The following is a 20415-nucleotide window of genomic DNA, read 5'->3' as shown; positions in this document are numbered from 1 at the left end:
AAAGAAATCATGGCATATTTCCTTTCATCACAAGTAGTGCTCATCTTTCTACTGCTTAGCTTAGAAAGAGTTATATTACAAAAGCCAGAAGTAGTCAGGATGGCCGAGCAGTCTAAGGCGCTGTGTTCAGGTCGCAGTCTCTTCTGGAGGCGTGGGTTCGAATCCCTCTTCTGACATTAGAATTTTCTTTCAAGAAATTTTACAGCTTCACTCCTGTTACTGATTAGTTGGGGGTCCGCTCTATTGGTGGCAATCTCAAATCGATAACTAAAAGTGATGGGGCTTAGCAAAACCAATTCTCAACGTTGGCAGTTTGGCAGTATTCCTTGGGGTCCTTGAGGCAAATCTTAAATGTTCTGAATTTGTGCTTTCACAAAAGACTTCTGGGAACATCAAATAGTTTCTTTGTGCATATGTTAGTTGTTGCTTTGGCATCGGAAAAATACTGTTGATAGGAAAATGGGAGGGACTATTTCATCTCTATGTGTTCTCTGTCCCTATTAGGGCAGAGAGTGAACCTGCTAAGGTGCTGTCGTGGAAGATTCCTAGAAACCGAATTACCAGTAAGTCTATTTTCAGATTTTTTTACCTCAAGGCATCAAGAGACTATATATATACTTAATAAACAAAAGCTAAAAGAGCAGATGAACATAGTTTAACAAGTCTGAAATGCGCATGTGATACTGACATCAAAGTTTCACCACATTTTGGGACAAATGTTTTCACTTTCAACATTAACAATCAGTAGAATATTTTCTCTAAATTTGCATCTCCTATCTTCACTCCAATTGTTTGCACCTAAGAAAAAAATAAAGCTTGATGCAACATTATGCTTACAAATTGTGTTTTATGCTCAATCATCACCTGTCCTACAGAGACACAGTCAGAATTACCCTGGCGAATTGAGTAAATTTGAAAATGTAAAAAAAATGCACAACTGCTGTTTTTTCTATTCATTCACAAAGAATTAATGTAAGTTGTTAAATATGTACGCAAAATAGCAGGACTTTCAAATATTGATAATCTTGCAAAAACAAGTCAAAGTAAAAATAAATACATTACATTCCTGAATCTAAATGTGTCTTGCTGAAATAGCTCATTTGGCAGAGCGTTAGACTGAAGATCTAAAGGTCCCTGGTTCAATCCCGGGTTTTGGCAAAAGTTTTTTTCTTCACCCATTAAATTTTAAGCAGAAAATAAACAAAGCATATGGACTGACTGTTTACAGAGAATGTAAAAATCCTAATCATTATAACTATCTACAGGAAATAAAATGATAGAAACTTGAGAACTGAACACTTTTAACTTTTGAGGAAAATAATATTTTTTGTAATTTTTCCTTCATTCTGGACGTCATCACTTTGTTTTATTTTAGTTTGACTTAGCTGTATGAGGATTTAAAGGAAACCTGATAGCTAATACGGGCAGCATGTATCAGACACTAGCTGAATGATTTCAGCCATGTATGTTTGACTATGAATCGCTGTGGCATTACTGAGACAAATATGCTTAAATAATATGCCAGGAACAAAGCTGTTTGGGGAAAAAGCCAGGAAGGCAAAAAACACAAGCCCCAACTCAGGACCGTCATCTTTCATTCTAAAAATAGGGGTTTCTACGTTAATGGTAAGACAAAGAATCCACAGATTTGGCATTTCTCTAGCGAGGAGAGCCCACTTAAAATGTATGGGGTGCTTGTCTCCATAAGCGCAAGCTGGGCACTAAACTGGCTTATTTGCAATTCTGGATGTTGCAGAGTGAAAACACATGTTGGACAATAATAGTAATTGCTGGTGTTGATGAATTCATTGTGAGGAGTAATTTATAAAATGGGATCACTTTGGAGGGGTTTCTGCTGTTTTGGTACTTTTGGAACTCCGCAAATGTCACCCTCAAAATATTCTTGCAAAATCTGCATTCCCAAAACCCAAATAGCGCTCTTACTTTCAAAGCCTGCTGTGTGACCAAACAGTAGTTTCTGAAGACATATGGGGCATCACTGCATTTCAATGAAATTGTGCAACTTTAGATATTTTCACAAGAAAAACTAAATATATATTGACCTAAATTTACCATTAATATAAAGTACAATGTGTTACAAAATAACACTTTCAGAATCACGGGGATATGTTAAGCATTCCAGTGTTATTGCCACATAAATTGATACATGTCAGATTTAAAAAACGGTGCTTGGTCATGAAGCTCAAAATTGGCTGTAACTAATAGGTTACAAATCAATATTAAAATAAAAGAAATCATGGCATATTTCCTTTCATCACAAGTAATGCTCATCTTTCTACTACTTAGCTTAGAAATAGTTAAATTACAAAAGCCAGAAGTAGGCAGGATGGCCGAGCGGTCTAAGGCGCTGCGTTCAGGTCGCAGTCTCTTCTGGAGGCGTGGGTTCAAATCCCACTTCTGACTTTAGAATTTTCTTTCAAGAAATTTTACAGCTTCACTCCTTGCTCTATTGGTGGCAATCTCAAATCGAAAACTAAAAGTGATGGGGCTTAGCAAAACCAATTCTCAACGTTGGCACTTTGGCAGTATTCCTTGGGGTCCTTGAGGCAAATTTTAAATGTCCTGAATTTGTGCTTTCACAAAAGACTTCTGGGAACATCAAATAGTTTCTTTGTGCATATATTAGTTGTTGCTTTGGCATCGGAAAAATACTGTGGATAGGAAAATGGGAGGGATTATTTCATCTCTATGTGTTCTCTGTAACTATTAGGGCAGAGAGTGAACCTCCTAAGGTGCTGTCGTGGAAGATTCCTAGAAACCAAATTACCAGTAAGTCTAATTTCAGATTTTTTTACCTCAGGCATCAATAGACTATAAATATACTTAATAAACAAAAGCTAAAAGAGCAGATGAACATAGTTTAACAAGTCTGAAATGCACATGTGATACTGACATCAAAGTTTCACCACATTTTGGGACAAATGTTTTCACTTTCAACATTAACAATCAGTAGAATATTTTCTCTAAATTTGCATCTCCTTTCTTCACTCCAATTGTTTGCACCTAAGAAAAAAATAAAGCTTGATGCAACATTATGCTTACAAATTGTGTTTTATGCTCAATCATCACCTGTCCTACAGAGACACAGTCAGAATTAACCTGGCGAATTGAGTAAATTTGAAAATGTAAAAAAAAATGCAGAATTGCTGTTTTTTCTATTCATTCACAAAGTATTAATGTAAGTTCTTAAATATGTACGCAAAATAGCGGGACTTTCAAATATAGATAATCTTGCAAAAACAAGTCAAAGTAAAAATAAATACATCCAGTTGTGACATCTACAGTGTGTTGAACATTCCTGAATCTAAACGTGTCCTGCCGAAATAGCTCAGTTGGGAGAGTGTTAGACTGAAGATCTAAAGGTCACTGGTTCAATCCCGGGTTTCGGCAAAAGTTTCTTTCTTCACCCATTAAATTTTAAGCAGAAAATAAACAAAGCATATGGACTGACTGTTTACAGAGAATGTAAAAATCCTAATCATTATAACTATCTACATGAAATAAAATGATAGAAACTTGAGAACTGAACACTTTTAACTTTTGAGGAAAATAATATTTTTTGTAATTTTTCCTTCATTCTGGACGTCATCACTTTGTTTTATTTTAGTTTGACTTAGCTGTATGAGGATTTAAAGGAAACCTGATAGCTAATACGGGCAGCATGTATCAGACACTAGCTGAATGATTTCAGCCATTTATGTTTGACTATGAATCGCTGTGGCATTACTGAGACAAATATGCTTACATAATATGCCAGGAACAAAGCTGTTTGGGGAAAAAGCCAGGAAGGCAAAAAACACAAGCCCCAACTCAGGACCGTCATCTTTCATTCTAAAAATAGGGGTTTCTACGTTAATGGTAAGACAAAGAATCCACAGATTTGGCATTTCTCTAGCGAGGAGAGCCCACTTAAAATGTATGGGGTGCTTGTCTCCATAAGCGCAAGCTGGGCACTAAACTGGCTTATTTGCAATTCTGGATGTTGCAGAGTGAAAACATATGTTGGACAATAATAGTAATTGCTGGTGTTGATGAATTCATTGTGATTCGTAATTTATAAAATGGGATCACTTTGGAGGGGTTTCTGCTGTTTTGGTACTTTTGGAACTCCGCAAATGTCACCCTCAAAATATTCTTGCAAAATCTGCATTCCCAAAACCCAAATAGCGCTCTTACTTTCAAAGCCCTGCTGTGTGACCAAACAGTAGTTTCTGAAGACATATGGGGCATCACCGCATTTCAATGAAATTGTGCAACTTTAGATATTTTCACAAGAAAAACTAAATATATATTGACCTAAATTTACCATTAATATAAAGTACAATGTGTTACAAAATAACACTATCACGGGGATATGTTAAGCATTCCAGTGTTATTGCCACATAAATTGATACATGTCAGATTTAAAAAACGGTGCTTGGTCATGAAGCTCAAAATTGGCTGTAACTAATAGGTTACAAATCAATATTAAAATAAAAGAAATCATGGCATATTTCCTTTCATCACAAGTAGTGCTCATCTTTCTACTGCTTAGCTTAGAAAGAGTTAAATTACAAAAGCCAGAAGTAGTCAGGATTAGAGATGAGCGGTGTTCGACTAGAACTGTTCGCCAATCTCAAATTCGAGCTGTTTTGGGCGGTGTTCGAGTTGTTCGACGAACCCGAACGATTTGCAAAAAATTCGGCTGTTCGAGGTTATGTTCGATAACTGTTCGTGCACCAAAAGCTGTCCTGCATCTCTGGCGCTATTTAGAGCACCAATCATGCAGGGATTGTCTGCCACTCACTGTAATGCCACAGCCATGGTGGTTGTGGCATTACAGTGATTGCCCAAATCGATGGGAACAGTGCCAACAGTGAAACATGAAAAGCCGGCAATTCAGCAGAGGCATACACCTGTACCCGACAATTTAGAACCGAAAGAATAGAGCTTCACACATAGATTAGATAGATATAAACATGTCAGCCACATATATATGAAGTACAGTGAAAGTGCTGCTTACTGTACTTGTCATTTAGCGTAAAGGATTTATCAAAAAAAATAATAGTGTTTTCATGCACCGTCTCTTTAAAAAAGCCGGCTGGCAATTCAGCATCTGTACCCGACAATTTAGAATAGAAGGAATAGAGAATCACACATAGATTAGATAGATAGAAACATGTCAGCCACATATATATGAAGTACAGTGACAGTGTTGCTTACTGTACTTGTCATTTAGCGTAAAGGATTTATCAAAAAAAATAATAGTGTTTTCATGCACCATCTCTTTAAAAAAGCCGGCCGGCAATTCAGCAGCGGTACCCGACAATTTAGAATAGAAGGAATAGAGAATCACACATAGATTAGATAGATAGAAACATGTCAGCCACATATATATGAAGTACAGTGACAGTGTTGCTTACTGTACTTGTCATTTAGCGTAAAGGATTTATCAAAAAAAATAATAGTGTTTTCATGCACCATCTCTTTAAAAAAGCCGGCCGGCAATTCAGCAGCGGTACCCGACAATTTATAAAAGACAGAATAGAGCATCATACATAGATTAGATAGATAGAAACATGTCAGCCACATATATACAAAGTACAGTGACAGTGTTGCTTACTGTACTTGTCATTTAGCGTAAAGGATTTATCAAAAAAAATAATAGTGTTTTCATGCACCATCTCTTTAAAAAAGCCGGCCGGCAATTCAGCAGCGGTACCCGACAATTTATAACAGACAGAATAGAGCTTCACACATAGATTAGATAGATAGAAACATGTCAGTCACATATATATGAAGTACAGTGATAGTGTTGGTTACTGTACTTGTCATTTAGTATTAAAATAAAGGATTTATTATTAAAAAAATTGGCGTGGGGTTCCCCTTAATTTTAGGCTCTAGCGGAGGTTAAGCAGACGGCTGGGGCAGATGTTTGAAGCCTGGGAAGGGGGTAATACCCACGGAGCTTCCCAGGCTACTAATATCAGCCCCCAGCTGAGTACATAGCCTTTACTAGCTATTAAAATGGGGGACCCCCCAAAAAAAATGACGTGGGGTCCCCCCTAATTTAATAGCTAGCAAAGGCTAGGCAGACAGCTGGGGGCTGATATTAATAGCCCAGGAAGGGAGCCATGAATATTGGCCCCCTCCCAGGCTAGAAACACCAGCCGTCAGCCGCCCCAGAAATGGCGCATTCATAGGATGCGCCAATTCTGGCACTTAGCCTCGCTCTTCCACGCTGCCCTGGTGCGGTGGCAGGGGGTAATAGGGTTGGGGTTGATGTCAGCTTATAATGCCAGCTGACATCAAGCCCAGGTTAGTAATGGAGAGGCGTCTATAAGACACCCCCATTACTAACCCCATAGTCAAAGTTAAAAAAAACACAAACACCCAGAATAAAGTCCTTTAATTGAAATAAAGACACAATCCTTTATTGTTCTAAATTAAACCATACTTACCGTCACGCCCATTCCAGCTGAAGCCAACGATCTCCTGCAATAAAAGAAAAATAATAAAGCAACCTCATCCTTACCTTTCCATGGTTCCCACGACAGCTTCAGCTCTGCTACATCGAGATGACAGGCTGGACCGCAGCAGAACGCTGCCATCCAGCCTCTCATCCCGCAGACACTGAGAAGCGCAGGCTTGCTTGCGCTGCTCAGCGTCTCTCTGTGACGACATCCAGATGAGCCGAGTTCATGTCCAATGAACTCGGTTCACCTCATGCACGTCACTGACAGCGTGGGAAAATTCTCACGCTGAAGCGGTGAGTGCAGGAGAATTCTCCCACGCTGTCAGTGACGTGCATAAGGTGAGCTCATGTCCAATGAACTCAGCTCACCTCCTGCACGTCACTGACAGCGTGGGAGAATTCTCCTGCACTCAGCACTTCAGCGTGAGAATTCTCCCGCTGAAGCGCTGAGTGCAGGAGAATTTTCCCACGCTGTCAGTGACGTGCATAAGGTGAGCTCATGTCCAATGAACTCAGCTCACCTCCTGCACATCACTGACAGCGTGGGAGAATTCTCCTGCACTCAGCGCTTCAGTGTGGGAATTCTCCCACGCTGAAGCGCTGAGTGCAGGAGAATTTTCCCACGCTGTCAGTGACGTGCATGAGGTGAGCCGAGTTCATTGGACATTAACTCGGCTCATCTGGATGCCCTCACAGAGAGACACTGTGGAGCGCAAGCAAGCCTGCGCTTCTCAGTGTCTGCGGGATGACAGGCTGGATGGCAGCGTTCTGCTGCGGTCCAGCCTGTCATCTCGATGTAGCAGAGCTGAAGCTGTCATGGGAACCATGGAAAGGTAAGGATGATGTTGCTTTATTATTTTTCTTTTATTTCAGGAGATCGTTGGCTTCAGCTGGAATGGGCGTGATGGTAAGTATGGTTTAATTTAGAACAATAAAGAATTGTGTGTTTATTTCAATTAAAGGACTTTTTTCTGGGTGTTGTGTTTTTTTTAAATACTTTACTAGAAATTCATGGTGGTCATGTCTAATATTGGCGTGACCCCATGAATTTCGGGCTTAGGGCCAGCTGATAATGCCAAGCTGGCCCTAACCCCTTTATTACCCAGTGAGCCACCGCATCAGGGCCCTGGATGAGTTGGGTACAGCGCCAGAAGATGGCGCTTCTATGAACGCGCCATTTTCCGGGGTGGCTGCGGACTGCAATTTGCAGCGGGGGTGGCCCAGAAAGCTTGGGCCTCCCTGCGCTGCGGATTCCAGCCCCCAGCTGCCTAGTTGTACCTGGCTGGACACAAAAACAGGGCGAAGCCCCACGTCAATTTTCTTTAAATTATTTCATGAAATAATTAAGAAAAAAAGGGCTTCCCTATATTGTTGTGTCCGGCCAGGTACAAATAGGCAGCTGGTGGTTGGGGGCAGCCCGTTCCTGCCTGCTGTACCTGGCTGGACACAAATATAGTGCGAAGCCCCACGTCAATTTTTTTTAAATTATTTCATGAATTTCCTGAAATAATTTAAAAAAATTGAAGTGGGGCTTCGCACTATATTTGTGTCCAGCCAGGTACAGCAGGCAGGAACGGGCTGCCCCCATCCACCAGCTGCCTATTTGTACCTGGCCGGACACAACAATATAGGGAAGCCCTTTTTTTCTTAATTATTTCATGAATTTCATGAAATAATTAAAAAAAATTGAAGTGGGGCTCCGCACTATATTTGTGTCCAGCCAGGTACAGCAGGCAGGAACGGGCTGCCCCCATCCACCAGCTGCCTATTTGTACCTGGCCGGACACAACAATATAGGGAAGCCCTTTTTTTCTTAATTATTTCATGAATTTCATGAAATAATTAAAAAAAATTGAAGTGGGGCTCCGCACTATATTTGTGTCCAGCCAGGTACAGCAGGCAGGAACGGGCTGCCCCCATCCACCAGCTGCCTATTTGTACCTGGCCGGACACAACAAAATAGGGAAGCCCTTTTTTTCTTAATTATTTCATGAATTTCATGAAATAATTAAAAAAAATTGAAGTGGGGCTCCGCACTATATTTGTGTCCAGCCAGGTACAGCAGGCAGGAACGGGCTGCCCCCAACCACCAGCTGCCTATTTGTACCTGGCCGGACACAACAATATAGGGAAGGCCTTTTTTTCTTAATTATTTCATGAATTTCATGAAATAATTAAAAAAAAAGTACGTGGGGCTTCGCCCTATTTTTGTGTCCAGCCAGGTACAACTAGGCAGCTGGGGGCTTGAATCTGCAGCGCAGGGAGGCCCAAGCTTTCTGGGCCCCCCCCCCGCTACAAATTGCAGTCCGCAGCCACCCCAGAAAATGGCGCGTTCATAGAAGCGCCATCTTCTGGCGCTGTACCCAACTCATCCAGGGCCCTGGTGCGGTGGCTCACTGGGTAATAAAGGGGTTAGGGCCAGCTTGGTATTATCAGCTGGCCCCAAGCCCAAAATTCATGGGGTCATGCCAGTATTAGACATGACCGCCATGAATTTCTAGTAAAGTATTTAAAAAAAACACAACACCCAGAATAAAGTCCTTTAATTGAAATAAAGACACAATTCTTTATTGTTCTAAATTAAACCATACTTACCATCACACCCATTCCAGCTGAAGCCAACGATCTCCTGCAATAAAAGAAAAATAATAAACCAACCTCATCCTTACCTTTCCATGGTTCCCACGACAGCTTCAGCTCTGCTACATCGAGATGACTGGCTGGACCGCAGCAGAACGCTGCCATCCAGTCTGTCATCCCGCAGACACTGAGAAGCGCAGGCATGCTTGCGCTCCTCACTGTCTCGCTGTGACGGCATCCAGATGAGCCGAGGTCATGTCCAATGAACTCGGCTCACCTCATGCACGTCACTGACAGCGTGGGAAAATTCTCACGCTGAAGTGCTGAGTGCAGGAGAATTCTCCCACGCTGTCAGTGATGTGCATGAGGTGAGCTCATGTCCAATGAACTCAGCTCACCTCCTGCACGCCACTGACAGCGTGGGAAAATTCTCCTGCAATCAGCGCTTCAGCGTGAGAATTTTCCCACGCTGTCAGTGACGTGCATGAGGTGAGCCGAGTTCATTGGACATGAACTCGGCTCATCTGGATGTCGTCACAGAGAGACGCTGAGCAGCGCAAGCAAGCCTGCGCTTCTCAGTGTCTGCGGGATGAGAGGCTGGATGGCAGCGTTCTGCTGCGGTCCAGCCTGTCATCTCGATGTAGCAGAGCTGAAGCTGTCGTGGGAACCATGGAAAGGTAAGGATGAGGTTGCTTTATTATTTTTCTTTTATTGCAGGAGATCGTTGGCTTCAGCTGGAATGGGCGTGATGGTAAGTATGGTTTAATTTAGAACAATAAAGGATTGTGTCTTTATTTCAATTAAAGGACTTTATTCTGGGTGTTTGTGTTTTTTTTGAACTTTGACTATGGGGTTAGTTATGGGGTTGTCTTATAGACGCCTCTCCATTACTAACCTGGGCTTGATGTCAGCTGGCATTATAAGCTGACATCAACCCCAACCCTATTACCCCCTGCCACCGCACCAGGGCAGCGTGGAAGAGCGAGGCTAAGTGCCAGAATTGGCGCATCCTATGAATGCGCCATTTCTGGGGCGGCTGACGGCTGGTGTTTCTAGCCTGGGAGGGGGCCAATATTCATGGCTCCCTTCCTGGGCTATTAATATCAGCCCCCAGCTGTCTGCCTAGCCTTTGCTAGCTATTAAATTAGGGGGGACCCCACGTCATTTTTTTTGGGGGGTCCCCCATTTTAATAGCTAGTAAAGGCAATGTATTCAGCTGGGGGCTGATATTAGTAGCCTGGGAAGCTCCGTGGGTATTACCCCCTTCCCAGGCTTCAAACATCTGCCCCAGCCGTCTGCTTAACCTCCGCTAGAGCCTAAAATTAAGGGGAACCCCATGCCAATTTTTTTGATAATAAATCCTTTATTTTAATACTAAATGACAAGTACAGTAACCAACACTATCACTGTACTTCATATATATGTGACTGACATGTTTCTATCTATCTAATCTATGTGTGATGCTCTATCTTTCTGTTCTAAATTGTCGGGTACCGCTGCTGAATTGCCGGCCGGCTTTTTTAAAGAGACAGTGCATGAAAACAATATTATTTTTTTAAATAAATCCTTTACACTAAATGACAAGTACAGTAAGCAACACTATCACTGTACTTATTATATATGTGACTGACATGTTTCTATCTATCTAATCTATGTGTGAAGCTCTATTCTTTCTGTTCTAAATTGTCGGGTACAGATGCTGAATTGCCGGCCGGCTTTTTTAAAGAGACGGTGCATGAAAACACTAATATTTTTTTTAATAAATCCTTTACACTAAATGACAAGTGCAGTAACCAACACTGTCACTGTGCTTCTTATATGTGTGACTGACATGTTTCTATCTATCTAATCTATGTGTGATGCTCTATTCCTTCTTGTCTAAATTGTCGGGTACCGGTGTATGCCGCTGCTGAATTTGCCGGCCGGCTTTTTTAAAGAGAGTGTCTTCTGAGCAGTTTGTCAGCTTTTGGACACCTCTGCAGGTGTTTTCTATGTGTTTCTATGTGTTTTTGTTTGCCTGCCATTGGTTTTAACGGTGTTCGACAGTGTTCTAAGGTGTTCGACGAACAGTTCGACGAACAGTTCCTCGAACATCCCGGTGTTCGACGAACCGAACCGAACCCGAACACTACGGGGGTGGCTCAACACTAGTCAGGATGGCCGAGCGGTCTAAGGCGCTGCGTTCAGGTCGCAGTCTCTTCTGGAGGCGTGGGTTCGAATCCCTCTTCTGACATTAGAATTTTCTTTCAAGAAATTTTACAGCTTCACTCCTGTTACTGATTAGTTGGGGGTCCGCTCTATTGGTGGCAATCTCAAATCGATAACTAAAAGTGATGGGGCTTAGCAAAACCAATTCTCAACGTTGGCACTTTGGCAGTATTCCTTGGGGTCCTTGAGGCAAATCTTAAATGTTCGGAATTTGTGCTTTCACAAAAGACTTCTGGGAACATCAAATAGTTTCTTTGTGCATATGTTAGTTGTTGCTTTGGCATCGGAAAAATACTGTTGATAGGAAAATGGGAGGGACTATTTCATCTCTATGTGTTCTCTGTCCCTATTAGGGCAGAGAGTGAACCTCCTAAGGTGCTGTCGTGGAAGATTCCTAGAAACCGAATTACCAGTAAGTCTAATTTCAGATTTTTTTACCTCAATGCATCAATAGACTATATATATACTTAATAAACAAAAGCTAAAAGAGCAGATGAACATAGTTTAACAAGTCTGAAATGCGCATGTGATACTGACATCAAAGTTTCACCACATTTTGGGACAAATGTTTTCACTTTCAACATTAACAATCAGTAGAATATTTTCTCTAAATTTGCATCTCCTATCTTCACTCCAATTGTTTGCACCTAAGAAAAAAATAAAGCTTGATGCAACATTATGCTTACAAATTGTGTTTTATGCTCAATCATCACCTGTCCTACAGAGACACAGTCAGAATTACCCTGGCGAATTGAGTAAATTTGAAAATGTAAAAAAAATGCAGAATTGCTGTTTTTTCTATTCATTCACAAAGAATTAATGTAAGTTGTTAAATATGTACGCAAAATAGCGGGACTTTCAAATATTGATAATCTTGCAAAAACAAGTCAAAGTAAAAATAAATACATTACATTCCTGAATCTAAATGTGTCCTGCTGAAATAGCTCAGTTGGGAGAGCGTTAGACTGAAGATCTAAAGGTCCCTGGTTCAATCCCGGGTTTCGGCAAAAGTTTTTTTCTTCACCCATTAAATTTTAAGCAGAAAATAAACAAAGCATATGGACTGACTGTTTACAGAGAATGTAAAAATCCTAATCATTATAACTATCTACAGGAAATAAAATGATAGAAACTTGAGAACTGAACACTTTTAACTTTTGAGGAAAATAATATTTTTTGTAATTTTTCCTTCATTCTGGACGTCATCACTTTGTTTTATTTTAGTTTGACTTAGCTGTATGAGGATTTAAAGGAAACCTGATAGCTAATACGGGCAGCATGTATCAGACACTAGCTGAATGATTTCAGCCATTTATGTTTGACTATGAATCGCTGTGGCATTACTGAGACAAATATGCTTAAATAATATGCCAGGAACAAAGCTGTTTGGGGAAAAAGCCAGGAAGGCAAAAAACACAAGCCCCAACTCAGGACCGTCATCTTTCATTCTAAAAATAGGGGTTTCTACGTTAATGGTAAGACAAAGAATCCACAGATTTGGCATTTCTCTAGCGAGGAGAGCCCACTTAAAATGTATGGGGTGCTTGTCTCCATAAGCGCAAGCTGGGCACTAAACTGGCTTATTTGCAATTCTGGATGTTGCAGAGTGAAAACATATGTTGGACAATTATAGTAATTGCTGGTGTTGATGAATTCATTGTGAGGAGTAATTTATAAAATGGGATCACTTTGGAGGGGTTTCTGCTGTTTTGGTACTTTTGGAACTCCGCAAATGTCACCCTCAAAATATTCTTGCAAAATCTGCATTCCCAAAACCCAAATAGCGCTCTTACTTTCAAAGCCCTGCTGTGTGACCAAACAGTAGTTTATGAAGACATATGGGGCATCACCGCATTTCAATGAAATTGTGCAACTTTAGATATTTTCACAAGAAAAACTAAATATATATTGACCTAAATTTACCATTAATATAAAGTACAATGTGTTACAAAATAACACTATCAGAATCACGGGGATATGTTAAGCATTCCAGTGTTATTGCCACTTAAATTGTTACATGTCAGATTTATAAAACGGTGCTTGGTCATGAAGCTCAAAATTGGCTGTAACTAATAGGTTACAAATCAATATTAAAATAAAAGAAATCATGGCATATTTCCTTTCATCACAAGTAGTGCTCATCTTTCTACTGCTTAGCTTAGAAAGAGTTAAATTACAAAAGCCAGAAGTAGTCAGGATGGCCGAGCGGTCTAAGGCGCTGCGTTCAGGTCGCAGTCTCTTCTGGAGGCGTGGGTTCGAATCCCTCTTCTGACATTAGAATTTTCTTTCAAGAAATTTTACAGCTTCACTCCTGTTACTGATTAGTTGGGGGTCCGCTCTATTGGTGGCAATCTCAAATCGATAACTAAAAGTGATGGGGCTTAGCAAAACCAATTCTCAACGTTGGCACTTTGGCAGTATTCCTTGGGGTCCTTGAGGCAAATCTTAAATGTTCGGAATTTGTGCTTTCACAAAAGACTTCTGGGAACAATCATTATAACTATCTACAGGAAATAAAATGATAGAAACTTGAGAACTGAACACTTTTAACTTTTGAGGAAAATAATATTTTTTGTAATTTTTCCTTCATTCTGGACGTCATCACTTTGCTTTATTTTAGTTTGACTTAGCTGTATGAGGATTTAAAGGAAACCTGATAGCTAATACGGGCAGCATGTATCAGACACTAGCTGAATTATTTCAGCCATTTATGTTTGACTATGAATCGCTGTGGCATTACTGAGACAAATATGCTTAAATAATATGCCAGGAACAAAGCTGTTTGGGGAAAAAGCCAGGAAGGCAAAAAACACAAGCCCCAACTCAGGACCGTCATCTTTCATTCTAAAAATAGGGGTTTTTACGTTAATGGTAAGACAAAGAATCCACAGATTTGGCATTTCTCTAGCGAGGAGAGCCCACTTAAAATGTATGGGGTGCTTGTCTCCATAAGCGCAAGCTGGGCACTAAACTGGCTTATTTGCAATTCTGGATGTTGCAGAGTGAAAACATATGTTGGACAATAATAGTAATTGCTGGTGTTGATGAATTCATTGTGAGGAGTAATTTATAAAATGGGATCACTTTGGAGGGGTTTCTGCTGTTTTGGTACTTTTGGAACTCCGCAAATGTCACCCTCAAAATATTCTTGCAAAATCTGCATTCCCAAAACCCAAATAGCGCTCTTACTTTCAAAGCCCTGCTGTGTGACCAAACAGTAGTTTCTGAAGACATATGGGGCATCACCGCATTTCAATGAAATTGTGCAACTTTAGATATTTTCACAAGAAAAACTAAATATATATTGACCTAAATTTACCATTAATATAAAGTACAATGTGTTACAAAATAACACTATCAGAATCACGGGGATATGTTAAGCATTCCAGTGTTATTGCCACATAAATTGATACATGTCAGATTTAAAAAACGGTGCTTGGTCATGAAGCTCAAAATTGGCTGTAACTAATAGGTTACAAATCAATATTAAATAAAAGAAATCATGGCATATTTCCTTTCATCACAAGTAGTGCTCATCTTTCTACTGCTTAGCTTAGAAAGAGTTAAATTACAAAAGCCAGAAGTAGTCAGGATGGCCGAGCGGTCTAAGGCGCTGCGTTCAGGTCGCAGTCTCTTCTGGAGGCGTGGGTTCGAATCCCTCTTCTGACATTAGAATTTTCTTTCAAGAAATTTTACAGCTTCACTCCTGTTACTGATTAGTTGGGGGTCCGCTCTATTGGTGGCAATCTCAAATCGATAACTAAAAGTGATGGGGCTTAGCAAAACCAATTCTCAACGTTGGCACTTTGGCAGTATTCCTTGGGGTCCTTGAGGCAAATCTTAAATGTTCGGAATTTGTGCTTTCACAAAAGACTTCTGGGAACATCAAATAGTTTCTTTGTGCATATGTTAGTTGTTGCTTTGGCATCGGAAAAATACTGTTGATAGGAAAATGGGAGGGACTATTTCATCTCTATGTGTTCTCTGTCCCTATTAGGGCAGAGAGTAAACCTCCTAAGGTGCTGTCGTGGAAGATTCCTAGAAACCGAATTACCAGTAAGTCTAATTTCAGATTTTTTTACCTCAATGCATCAATAGACTATATATATACTTAATAAACAAAAGCTAAAAGAGCAGATGAACATAGTTTAACAAGTCTGAAATGCGCATGTGATACTGACATCAAAGTTTCACCACATTTTGGGACAAATGTTTTCACTTTCAACATTAACAATCAGTAGAATATTTTCTCTAAATTTGCATCTCCTATCTTCACTCCAATTGTTTGCACCTAAGAAAAAAATAAAGCTTGATGCAACATTATGCTTACAAATTGTGTTTTATGCTCAATCATCACCTGTCCTACAGAGACACAGTCAGAATTACCCTGGCGAATTGAGTAAATTTGAAAATGTAAAAAAAATGCAGAATTGCTGTTTTTTCTATTCATTCACAAAGAATTAATGTAAGTTGTTAAATATGTACGCAAAATAGCGGGACTTTCAAATATTGATAATCTTGCAAAAACAAGTCAAAGTAAAAATAAATACATTACATTCCTGAATCTAAATGTGTCCTGCTGAAATAGCTCAGTTGGGAGAGCGTTAGACTGAAGATCTAAAGGTCCCTGGTTCAATCCCGGGTTTCGGCAAAAGTTTTTTTCTTCACCCATTAAATTTTAAGCAGAAAATAAACAAAGCATATGGACTGACTGTTTACAGAGAATGTAAAAATCCTAATCATTATAACTATCTACAGGAAATAAAATGATAGAAACTTGAGAACTGAACACTTTTAACTTTTGAGGAAAATAATATTTTTTGTAATTTTTCCTTCATTCTGGACGTCATCACTTTGTTTTATTTTAGTTTGACTTAGCTGTATGAGGATTTAAAGGAAACCTGATAGCTAATACGGGCAGCATGTATCAGACACTAGCTGAATGATTTCAGCCATTTATGTTTGACTATGAATCGCTGTGGCATTACTGAGACAAATATGCTTAAATAATATGCCAGGAACAAAGCTGTTTGGGGAAAAAGCCAGGAAGGCAAAAAACACAAGCCCCAACTCAGGACCGTCATCTTTCATTCTAAAAATAGGGGTTTCTACGTTAATGGTAAGACAAAGAATCCACAGATTTGGCATTTCTCTAGCGAGGAGAGCCCACTTAAAATGTATGGGGTGCTTGTCTCCATAAGCGCAAGCTGGGCACTAAACTGGCTTATTTGCAATTCTGGATGTTGCAGAGTGAAAACATATGTTGGACAATTATAGTAATTGCTGGTGTTGATGAATTCATTGTGAGGAGTAATTTATAAAATGGGATCACTTTGGAGGGGTTTCTGCTGTTTTGGTACTTTTGGAACTCCGCAAATGTCACCCTCAAAATATTCTTGCAAAATCTGCATTCCCAAAACCCAAATAGCGCTCTTACTTTCAAAGCCCTGCTGTGTGACCAAACAGTAGTTTATGAAGACATATGGGGCATCACCGCATTTCAATGAAATTGTGCAACTTTAGATATTTTCACAAGAAAAACTAAATATATATTGACCTAAATTTACCATTAATATAAAGTACAATGTGTTACAAAATAACACTATCAGAATCACGGGGATATGTTAAGCATTCCAGTGTTATTGCCACATAAATTGTTACATGTCAGATTTATAAAACGGTGCTTGGTCATGAAGCTCAAAATTGGCTGTAACTAATAGGTTACAAATCAATATTAAAATAAAAGAAATCATGGCATATTTCCTTTCATCACAAGTAGTGCTCATCTTTCTACTGCTTAGCTTAGAAAGAGTTAAATTACAAAAGCCAGAAGTAGTCAGGATGGCCGAGCGGTCTAAGGCGCTGCGTTCAGGTCGCAGTCTCTTCTGGAGGCGTGGGTTCGAATCCCTCTTCTGACATTAGAATTTTCTTTCAAGAAATTTTACAGCTTCACTCCTGTTACTGATTAGTTGGGGGTCCGCTCTATTGGTGGCAATCTCAAATCGATAACTAAAAGTGATGGGGCTTAGCAAAACCAATTCTCAACGTTGGCACTTTGGCAGTATTCCTTGGGGTCCTTGAGGCAAATCTTAAATGTTCGGAATTTGTGCTTTCACAAAAGACTTCTGGGAACAATCATTATAACTATCTACAGGAAATAAAATGATAGAAACTTAAGAACTGAACACTTTTAACTTTTGAGGAAAATAATATTTTTTGTAATTTTTCCTTCATTCTGGACGTCATCACTTTGCTTTATTTTAGTTTGACTTAGCTGTATGAGGATTTAAAGGAAACCTGATAGCTAATACGGGCAGCATGTATCAGACACTAGCTGAATTATTTCAGCCATTTATGTTTGACTATGAATCGCTGTGGCATTACTGAGACAAATATGCTTAAATAATATGCCAGGAACAAAGCTGTTTGGGGAAAAAGCCAGGAAGGCAAAAAACACAAGCCCCAACTCAGGACCGTCATCTTTCATTCTAAAAATAGGGGTTTTTACGTTAATGGTAAGACAAAGAATCCACAGATTTGGCATTTCTCTAGCGAGGAGAGCCCACTTAAAATGTATGGGGTGCTTGTCTCCATAAGCGCAAGCTGGGCACTAAACTGGCTTATTTGCAATTCTGGATGTTGCAGAGTGAAAACATATGTTGGACAATAATAGTAATTGCTGGTGTTGATGAATTCATTGTGAGGAGTAATTTATAAAATGGGATCACTTTGGAGGGGTTTCTGCTGTTTTGGTACTTTTGGAACTCCGCAAATGTCACCCTCAAAATATTCTTGCAAAATCTGCATTCCCAAAACCCAAATAGCGCTCTTACTTTCAAAGCCCTGCTGTGTGACCAAACAGTAGTTTCTGAAGACATATGGGGCATCACCGCATTTCAATGAAATTGTGCAACTTTAGATATTTTCACAAGAAAAACTAAATATATATTGACCTAAATTTACCATTAATATAAAGTACAATGTGTTACAAAATAACACTATCAGAATCACGGGGATATGTTAAGCATTCCAGTGTTATTGCCACATAAATTGATACATGTCAGATTTAAAAAACGGTGCTTGGTCATGAAGCTCAAAATTGGCTGTAACTAATAGGTTACAAATCAATATTAAATAAAAGAAATCATGGCATATTTCCTTTCATCACAAGTAGTGCTCATCTTTCTACTGCTTAGCTTAGAAAGAGTTAAATTACAAAAGCCAGAAGTAGTCAGGATGGCCGAGCGGTCTAAGGCGCTGCGTTCAGGTCGCAGTCTCTTCTGGAGGCATGGGTTCGAATCCCTCTTCTGACATTAGAATTTTCTTTCAAGAAATTTTACAGCTTCACTCCTGTTACTGATTAGTTGGGGGTCCGCTCTATTGGTGGCAATCTCAAATCGATAACTAAAAGTGATGGGGCTTAGCAAAACCAATTCTCAACGTTGGCACTTTGGCAGTATTCCTTGGGGTCCTTGAGGCAAATCTTAAATGTTCGGAATTTGTGCTTTCACAAAAGACTTCTGGGAACATCAAATAGTTTCTTTGTGCATATGTTAGTTGTTGCTTTGGCATCGGAAAAATACTGTTGATAGGAAAATGGGAGGGACTATTTCATCTCTATGTGTTCTCTGTCCCTATTAGGGCAGAGAGTGAACCTCCTAAGGTGCTGTCGTGGAAGATTCCTAGAAACCGAATTACCAGTAAGTCTAATTTCAGATTTTTTTACCTCAATGCATCAATAGACTATATATATACTTAATAAACAAAAGCTAAAAGAGCAGATGAACATAGTTTAACAAGTCTGAAATGCGCATGTGATACTGACATCAAAGTTTCACCACATTTTGGGACAAATGTTTTCACTTTCAACATTAACAATCAGTAGAATATTTTCTCTAAATTTGCATCTCCTATCTTCACTCCAATTGTTTGCACCTAAGAAAAAAATAAAGCTTGATGCAACATTATGCTTACAAATTGTGTTTTATGCTCAATCATCACCTGTCCTACAGAGACACAGTCAGAATTACCCTGGCGAATTGAGTAAATTTGAAAATGTAAAAAAAATGCAGAATTGCTGTTTTTTCTATTCATTCACAAAGAATTAATGTAAGTTGTTAAATATGTACGCAAAATAGCGGGACTTTCAAATATTGATAATCTTGCAAAAACAAGTCAAAGTAAAAATAAATACATTACATTCCTGAATCTAAATGTGTCCTGCTGAAATAGCTCAGTTGGGAGAGCGTTAGACGGAAGATCTAAAGATCCCTGGTTCAATCCCGGGTTTCGGCAAAAGTTTTTTTCTTCACCCATTAAATTTTAAGCAGAAAATAAACAAAGCATATGGACTGACTGTTTACAGAGAATGTAAAAATCCTAATCATTATAACTATCTACAGGAAATAAAATGATAGAAACTTGAGAACTGAACACTTTTAACTTTTGAGGAAAATAATATTTTTTGTAATTTTTCCTTCATTCTGGACGTCATCACTTTGTTTTATTTTAGTTTGACTTAGCTGTATGAGGATTTAAAGGAAACCTGATAGCTAATACGGGCAGCATGTATCAGACACTAGCTGAATTATTTCAGCCATTTATGTTTGACTATGAATCGCTGTGGCATTACTGAGACAAATATGCTTAAATAATATGCCAGGAACAAAGCTGTTTGGGGAAAAAGCCAGGAAGGCAAAAAACACAAGCCCCAACTCAGGACCGTCATCTTTCATTCTAAAAATAGGGGTTTTTACGTTAATGGTAAGACAAAGAATCCACAGATTTGGCATTTCTCTAGCGAGGAGAGCCCAGTTAAAATGTATGGGGTGCTTGTCTCCATAAGCGCAAGCTGGGCACTAAACTGGCTTATTTGCAATTCTGGATGTTGCAGAGTGAAAACATATGTTGGACAATAATAGTAATTGCTGGTGTTGATGAATTCATTGTGAGGAGTAATTTATAAAATGGGATCACTTTGGAGGGGTTTCTGCTGTTTTGGTACTTTTGGAACTCCGCAAATGTCACCCTCAAAATATTCTTGCAAAATCTGCATTCCCAAAACCCAAATAGCGCTCTTACTTTCAAAGCCCTGCTGTGTGACCAAACAGTAGTTTATGAAGACATATGGGGCATCACCGCATTTCAATGAA

At 39.5% G+C, this 20415-nt stretch overlaps 12 non-coding genes across 12 annotated transcripts; all 12 read left to right on the top strand.

Moving 5' to 3' along the window:
• The first annotated feature begins 93 nt into the window (after positions 1–93).
• On the top strand, positions 94–176 carry TRNAL-CAG (transfer RNA leucine (anticodon CAG)). Its single transcript has one exon. It is a non-coding gene; the product is annotated as a tRNA-Leu (tRNA).
• Positions 177–1085: 909 nt separating this feature from the next.
• TRNAF-GAA (transfer RNA phenylalanine (anticodon GAA)) lies at positions 1086–1158 on the top strand. Its single transcript has one exon. It is a non-coding gene; the product is annotated as a tRNA-Phe (tRNA).
• Positions 1159–2341: 1183 nt separating this feature from the next.
• On the top strand, positions 2342–2424 carry TRNAL-CAG (transfer RNA leucine (anticodon CAG)). Its single transcript has one exon. It is a non-coding gene; the product is annotated as a tRNA-Leu (tRNA).
• A 914-nt stretch (positions 2425–3338) lies between these two features.
• Positions 3339–3411, top strand: TRNAF-GAA (transfer RNA phenylalanine (anticodon GAA)). Its single transcript has one exon. It is a non-coding gene; the product is annotated as a tRNA-Phe (tRNA).
• Positions 3412–11205: 7794 nt separating this feature from the next.
• Positions 11206–11288, top strand: TRNAL-CAG (transfer RNA leucine (anticodon CAG)). The gene has a single exon. It is a non-coding gene; the product is annotated as a tRNA-Leu (tRNA).
• Positions 11289–12197: 909 nt separating this feature from the next.
• TRNAF-GAA (transfer RNA phenylalanine (anticodon GAA)) lies at positions 12198–12270 on the top strand. The gene has a single exon. It is a non-coding gene; the product is annotated as a tRNA-Phe (tRNA).
• A 1184-nt stretch (positions 12271–13454) lies between these two features.
• Positions 13455–13537, top strand: TRNAL-CAG (transfer RNA leucine (anticodon CAG)). Its single transcript has one exon. It is a non-coding gene; the product is annotated as a tRNA-Leu (tRNA).
• A 1312-nt stretch (positions 13538–14849) lies between these two features.
• TRNAL-CAG (transfer RNA leucine (anticodon CAG)) lies at positions 14850–14932 on the top strand. The gene has a single exon. It is a non-coding gene; the product is annotated as a tRNA-Leu (tRNA).
• A 909-nt stretch (positions 14933–15841) lies between these two features.
• Positions 15842–15914, top strand: TRNAF-GAA (transfer RNA phenylalanine (anticodon GAA)). The gene has a single exon. It is a non-coding gene; the product is annotated as a tRNA-Phe (tRNA).
• A 1184-nt stretch (positions 15915–17098) lies between these two features.
• On the top strand, positions 17099–17181 carry TRNAL-CAG (transfer RNA leucine (anticodon CAG)). The gene has a single exon. It is a non-coding gene; the product is annotated as a tRNA-Leu (tRNA).
• Positions 17182–18493: 1312 nt separating this feature from the next.
• Positions 18494–18576, top strand: TRNAL-CAG (transfer RNA leucine (anticodon CAG)). The gene has a single exon. It is a non-coding gene; the product is annotated as a tRNA-Leu (tRNA).
• Positions 18577–19485: 909 nt separating this feature from the next.
• TRNAF-GAA (transfer RNA phenylalanine (anticodon GAA)) lies at positions 19486–19558 on the top strand. The gene has a single exon. It is a non-coding gene; the product is annotated as a tRNA-Phe (tRNA).
• The last annotated feature ends 857 nt before the right edge of the window (positions 19559–20415 follow it).

The sequence above is a fragment of the Phyllobates terribilis genome, unplaced genomic scaffold (genome assembly GCF_046119375.1).
Source record: "Phyllobates terribilis strain yellow unplaced genomic scaffold, ASM4611937v1 Scaffold_12__6_contigs__length_324123572, whole genome shotgun sequence".
NCBI classification, from domain to species: Eukaryota; Metazoa; Chordata; class Amphibia; order Anura; family Dendrobatidae; genus Phyllobates; species Phyllobates terribilis.
This window is presented reverse-complemented; position numbering and strand designations above follow the sequence as displayed.